Source organism: Alexandromys fortis, unplaced genomic scaffold (genome assembly GCF_014885135.2).
Source record: "Alexandromys fortis isolate MF-2015 unplaced genomic scaffold, M_Fortis_MF-2015_v1.1 scaffold_285, whole genome shotgun sequence".
NCBI classification, from domain to species: domain Eukaryota; kingdom Metazoa; phylum Chordata; class Mammalia; order Rodentia; family Cricetidae; genus Alexandromys; species Alexandromys fortis.
The window spans coordinates 714,705-721,389 of record NW_026068191.1 but is presented as its reverse complement, the minus strand read 5'-3'; the positions used below and the strand labels follow the sequence as shown (position 1 = coordinate 721,389).

General features: G+C 45.5%; 1 long non-coding RNA gene across 1 annotated transcript in view; it reads right to left on the bottom strand.

Moving 5' to 3' along the window:
• The window catches only part of LOC126492837 (uncharacterized), a 26,631-nt gene extending 21,746 nt beyond the window's left edge, over positions 1–4,885 (bottom strand). Inside the window, exon 1 of the long non-coding RNA XR_007589692.1 lies at positions 4,804–4,885. This is a non-coding gene — a long non-coding RNA (uncharacterized lncRNA). The remainder of the gene's footprint in view (positions 1–4,803) is intronic.
• Between the last annotated feature and the right edge of the window lie 1,800 nt (positions 4,886–6,685).

The following is a 6,685-nucleotide window of genomic DNA, read 5'->3' as shown; positions in this document are numbered from 1 at the left end:
CTCTCTCTCTCTCTCTCTCTCTCTCTCTCTCTCTCTCTCTCCTCCCTCCACTCCCATGAGGGCTCTAGGGATTAAGCTATGTAATTCTTAGGCTTGGCAGCAAACACTTTTGCCCAATGAGCCATTTCACTGAAACCTGAGAACATAAATTTTTTTTTTAAAAAAAGTTTGTTTATGTATGTATGCATGCATGTGTGCACACACGGGTGAGGAGGTCAGAGGAAGTATGGACAGCCTGTTTGTCCTGGCAATAGAGCTCTGATGGTCAGGCTGGGTGGCGGGTACTTCCCCCTGCTGAAGCATCTCCATGACCCAGAGGACTTCATTTCTTTCCTAATCACGTGGTCTTGTGAGTCTCCTTTCCCAGGCATAAAGGGGCTTTTAAGACGTTTTCTGTTGCTTGTGTTGGGAGCAAAGCACTAAGGTCCTTGGGCCCACAGATCTCCAGAGAAACCAGGACGGCAAGCATACAGGATTGTCTTTCCAATGGGAAAGATGAAAAACCTGTTCTTCCACCCAGAAAGCAGCCTGGCAACCTGTGTTATCTTTTGGGCCAGGACTGGAGGTGGCTAGTAATCTAAATGACCCTTAGAGCCAGGGGCTCCTCTAACTTCCACAACCAGGACCAGAGATTCCGTATAGTCTAAATGACCCTACATTATCTGTATAGCCAGAAGCTCCCCAAGCTCCTACAACCAGGAATAGAGGTAGCCCAAATGACCTCTATACTGTATGTGTGACCAGACTCTAACTTAAACCCTTAAGCCCATACAGGTACCCTGTCTCCAGAAAGCATCTTCTTGGAAGAAATGACATGTACCCTGAGTCAAATGTTGATGTAATTTATGCTTCCTTGCTTCCTTGTGCACCAGGGGTTGTAATATGCCAAAACCTTTTCCAAATTATACTGTGTTTAAATTTGTTGGGAACAGAGCTGGAGTTATGGCTCAGAGGTTGAGAGCACTGGCTGCTCTTCCAGAGGACCTGGGTTCAATTCCCATCACCCACATATCAGCTCACAACTGCCAGTAACTCCAGAATCTCACACACACACGCACAGAGAGAGAGAGAGAGAGAGGCAGGTGAAGCACCAGTGCACATAAAAGAAAACTAAATAAGTTATTTTTAAAAACTATGTTGGATTAAACTGCAGGTTCCCTGGAGTCTTGACCCAGAGTGAGGAAGCCGATCTGAACCGAGTTTCCACTCTCATCTCTTCACGTTCACTGTTCACTTCCCTGCCTGCTGGGTCCCTTTCAAGTTTGTTTGTCTAAAATTTTATGGGCTAGAGAGATGGCTCAGACTTTAAGAGCACTGACTGCTCTGCCAGAGGTCCTGAGTTCAATTCCCAGCAACCACATGGTGGCTCACAGCCATCTGTAATGAGATCGGGCACTCTCTCCTGGAAAGTGTATATATAATAAATAAACAGATTTTTTGAAAATACTTAAAATTTTATGTGAATGGGTGTTTTGTCTGCTTGTGTGTCTGTGCACCACGGGCATGCTTGGTGCTCACAGAGGCCAGAAGAGGCTGTTAGATCCCCTGAAACTGCAGTTACAGGAGATTGTGAGCTGATTTAGGTCCTCTGGAAGAGCATCCAGTGCTATTCACCACTGAGCTGTTTCTCCAGCCCCCAAAAGGGGCATTTTAAGAACTCAGAAAAAAAAAATAGAGAAAGAGAGAGAGCTCACAAAAGCAGTCCATTTTATAAGGTGTTTTCAGGTGTACTACATAGTTGGTTTTACTGATTCTATTCTCTGTTCTTCTTTTTGTTGGGCAGTTTAGTGGGAGGCATGGATTTTTGAATGGAAATGGCCCCATAGGCTCATCGGCTGTGTCATCATTTAAAAGAATTAGGACAGGTAGAGCAAGTGTGGCCTTCTTGGAAGAAGTGTGTCACTGGGGATGGGTTTTAAGGTTTCAGAATCTCAAGCCAGGCCCAGTGGCTCACTTTCTCTTCCTGCCACCTGCCAATCCAGATGCAGAACTCTCAGCGCCTTCTTCAGCACCATGTCTGCCTACACACCACCATGCTTCCCACCATGACAATAGCGAGCTAAACCCCTTAACCTGTAAGTCAGCACAATTAAATATTTTCTTTTATAAAAGTTGCTGTGGTTGCCAAGCAGTGGTTTAATCCCAGCACTTGGGAGGCAGAGGCAGATGGATCTTTGTGAGCTCAGGGCCAGCCTGATCTATATAGTGAGTTTCAGGATAGCCAGGGCTACACAGAGAAATCCTGTCTTGAGAAAAAAGCTTTTTTAAAAAAGTTGCTGTGGGCCGGGCGGTGGTGGCGCACACCTTTAATCCCAGCACTCGGGAGGCAGAGGCAGGCGGATCTCTGGGAGTTCGAGACCAGCCTGGTCTACAGAGCTAGTTCCAGGACAGGCTCCAAAGCCACAGAGAAACCCTGTCTCGAAAAACAAAACAAAAAAAAAGTTGCTGTATTATGGTGTCACTTCACAGCATTAGGTCACTGACTAAGACAGGAGGACACTGTGATGACATCACTAAGACAGGAGGACACTGTGATGACATCACTAAGACAGGAGGACACTGCTGGGGACACGGGAGCAGCAGCTGAAGCTCGCGGGCATTCCATAGACGATGATGATACCGGAAGTGAACCCTGGCTCGTCCTAAGTGTTCTCCCTCCTCTCCGTGCTGCCTGCCCCTGGAGAATTATTCTGACTTAACGAGACTCCTAATGGCTTCTTGAAGAACTGGGCAAAAGAAGCAGGCCTTCTCTGAGGCCACTGGTGGTGATGGTAGACAAAGCCCACCAAATGCATGCCAGGAAAAGCTAAAATTCGGCATGTGGTTGGGCCACCATCTTCACGATAATAAAATCACCATAGGGATTATTTTCTTCTTGGGCAAACTCAGATTTGATTGTTTCTTGTTTCAGAGGCCTGTAGCCTTGAATTTTGTGCTCAAGGATGACCTTAAACACTCGACCATCCTGTCTCTACCTCCTAAGTATTTGCATTTATGTGGATGGAATTCAGGGTCGGGCAAACACTACCAGCTAAGCTATATCCCCATCAAACTGGGAGTTTTGTTGGATGGCAAAAAACAAACAAACAAAAACCACAACAGATCTTTAAGTAATCATTTCTTTCCATAAATCAGAACGCCTTCGCAGAGCTAACACGTGCGCACGCATGCACAAACACACACATACACAGAGAGAAAGTGTGTGTATATGTGTGTGTGTGTAAGCACGTGTTCATATAAGAAAGTAAATTTATATTAATGAACATAAGTGTGTAATATTCTACCAACCACAGATTCCTTAGGGTTCAGACTACTCATCCGAAACGCAAAGCCTTTTGGTTAAGAAACAAATTAACAGCATAAACGTAACAGTTCTGGGAACTGACTGCTTAGGGGCTAGTGTTGGCTTCAGAGCCACCTGCAGCATTACGGGTAGAGCATAAAGAGCTTTATGATGAAGGCCCTGCAAGTGAGCACAGCGTGGAGGGACCTTGTGATGGTGGAGTGAGAATGTCCCCATAGGCTCTTGGATTTGAGTGTTTGGTCCCCAGCTGGTGGCGCTATTTGGGAAGGATTAGGAGCTATGGCCGTATTGTAGCCACTGTGTGACTGGGGGCAAGGATGGGCTTTGAGGTTTCGAAAGCACACACCATTCCCAGTTACCCCTCTCTCGTGTGTCAAGTGTAAGCTTTCAGCTCACTGATGGAGCACCATGCCCGCCCACCTGCAGCCACACTCCTCGCCATGACAGTCGCAGACTTCTGTGAGCCTTTGAATTAAGTGTTTTCTTTTATAAGCTGCCTTGGTCCTGGTGTCTTGTTACAACAATAGAAAAGGAACTGAGACAGACCTGGAGGTAGTCAATGAGCACGAAAAGGCAGTATCGGGGAACTGGGGAGTCCCAGCACTGGGGAGGCAGAAGCAGGCAGATCTCTATGAGTTCGAGGCCAGCCTGGGCTACAGAGCGAGTTCCAGGACAGCCAGGGTTACACAGAGAAACGTTGTCTTGAAAAACCAAAAGAGAAGAAGAAGAAGCAAGAAGAGAGAAAGAAAGAAAAAAACTGTTCTGAGCTGTGTACTCCAGAAAGAAATGAAAAGATGAAAAAGAAACTAAAGTCAACGTGAACCTACCTGCTCGGCAGTTCTGAAGACCGGGGTGAGAGATCATTTCTGCCCCCCGTTTCCAGACTGTCTGCTCAGCAGAGTCTGACTCCAGTCTGCAGCAAGGGCTTGAGGATGCTGCTACTACCACTGGTGTATTGATCTAGCCTGGAACTCTGTAGACCAGGCCGGTCTTGAACTCACAGAGATCCGCCTATCTTTGCCTCCCTAGTGCTGGGATTAAAGGTGTTTGTCACTATGCCTAGTCATGTTTTCCATTTTAATGTACGTTCATTTAACAAAGTTTATTCTTGGAACAGCAGAATCCGGCTAAGAAAATAGACAGATCACAAATCTGTAAAGCTTATGAAACAATGTCTCTAAAAACTCTCACTGTGCATAAAAGTTTTCATTGAGTAGAAATGACCTCTTAAAGAGACACCGTCCCATTTCCCATTTCAGGCATTTCCAAATGTTAACAGCTCCTTTAAATGGAGCCGAATCATCTTCTCTGCTTATCTACAACAATTCGCGGATGCACTTTCTCCTTACAGCAACCTTTTAATATTTTAAGAGTTCTCATGACCCCTGACCTCCAAATGATGCCTTATCTGGCAATACAACAATTATTAGGCAGGGCTCTCTGGAGGGAGAGAACTGCTAGTACGAGCACACATATGGCAGCAGATTTACTTGGCTTACAGAAAGAGGTCCTGGCAGACTAGCAATGGCGGTCTCACACCGGAGACAGTCAGAAGCTGAGAAACCCGGGGCTGCTCAGAAATGCAGAGGCTTCAAGTCTCAGTATTTCCAGTCTGGTGCTGAAGACCTCAGGGATTTCTGCATAGCCACTCTCTGCGTTAGAAGTCTGAAGAAGTTGGTCCTAACACCAACAAAGGGATACCACAGCAGCAAGACTGAAGGACTATCCGGAGGAATGAAAGCAAACAAGCAAAAGGCGGTTTCCTCTACCACATCCATTTATCTGGGCGGACACCACATTTCGGGTGGGTCTCTCTGTTCAAATAATCAGATCAAGAAATTCCTGGCAGGCAAGCCCAGCGACTTGTGTTTAGTTAATTCTACATGTAGTCACGATGACAACCAGGATAAACCATTTCAATGACCTATAAAACAGCTCCGACTGTCTGACCTAGTAATTCCAGAATGTAAAATATGCCAGATAGGAACAGCTCAAAATAAGGAGTAAACTTGCACAATGTGTGTTATCCTCTCCTCTGCACAGCAGAGAAAAACTTAAAATAATGCAAACTCTCTAAAGAAATGACGGGCATCTTACTTGAGGTTTTACTGGAGAGCATGTTTGAAAATCTTGGTTTTTTTTGAGACAGAGTCTTCCCATGTAGCAAAGGTTGACCTTGTATCTGCCATGTAGCTCAGGTTGGCCTCGAACTTACAATTCTTCTGCCTCCTGAGTGCTGTGGTTATAGGTATGGACTATTATAGCTGACCTGAGAGTTACCTTAAAGCTTGGGAATGTGTATGAGCAATAGTATATGAAGGAACAGAACACTGGGTTGGAGAGATGGCTCAGCAGTTAACACACTGGCTGCTTCCAGAGGGCCCAGATTCTATTCCCAGCACACACATGGTGACTCACAACCATCCATAGCTCCAGTCTCACAGGATCTACCTTCTGGTCTCCTCAGACACCAAGCGTGTGTGTGGAACACAGATACATATACAGGCAAGACACCTAAATACATAAAAATAAAATTTAAAAAACGTATATTTCTAAATGGAGTACAACTATATAAAAAGATTCATGTGCCCATATATGAACTAAGTACATAACTAACCCCCACTGTCTTCAGAAGCCTTCAGCTGGGCAGTGATGGCGGCACACACCTTTAATTCCAGTACTCGAGACGCAGAGGCAAACTGCCTTCAAGTCACGCCTTCTCCACCTCTCATAAAACAATAAACTTACATCTGACCCATAGATGTACCCTTTTTAAAAGATTTATTTATTTACTATGTACACAGTGTTTTCCCTGCATGTATGCCTGCATGCCAGAAGAGGGCACCAGATCTCATTACAGATGGTTGTGAGCCACCATGTGGCTGCTGGGAATTGAACTCAGGACCTCTGGAAGAGATACGGAGCTCTTAACTTCTGAGCCAACTCTCCAGCCTACACTACTTTGTTTTTAATTCTGTCCTATGTATCGGCCGTTTGAAAATAACAAAACACTAAGAGTCAGATTTGGGAAGGTGGGAAAGAGCTGCAGCTCGCATCCCTAACCCGTTTCTACCTTTCCCAAGTTCCTGCCTCTATCCTGGTCAAGTAACAGTTAGGAAGGATCAGGGGAAAGACAGATATGGCTCCCAACTCCACCAAGTTTATTTTTAGGCTGTATGGAATACAAAGGAATGCTGTCTAAGCAAGAGACAGGGAACAAGCGGACCAATCAGTGTCAGTAAGACAGATGTGAAAGGTGTGCATGGCAGAGAAGAGACGCGTCAGATGGCTCTAAGATGATAGTACTCTAATACAGACCCAAAGCATGAGAGCCAACCGCTAAAACCGCGAAAAGATAGAAGGAAGGGGAGCAGGTCATGC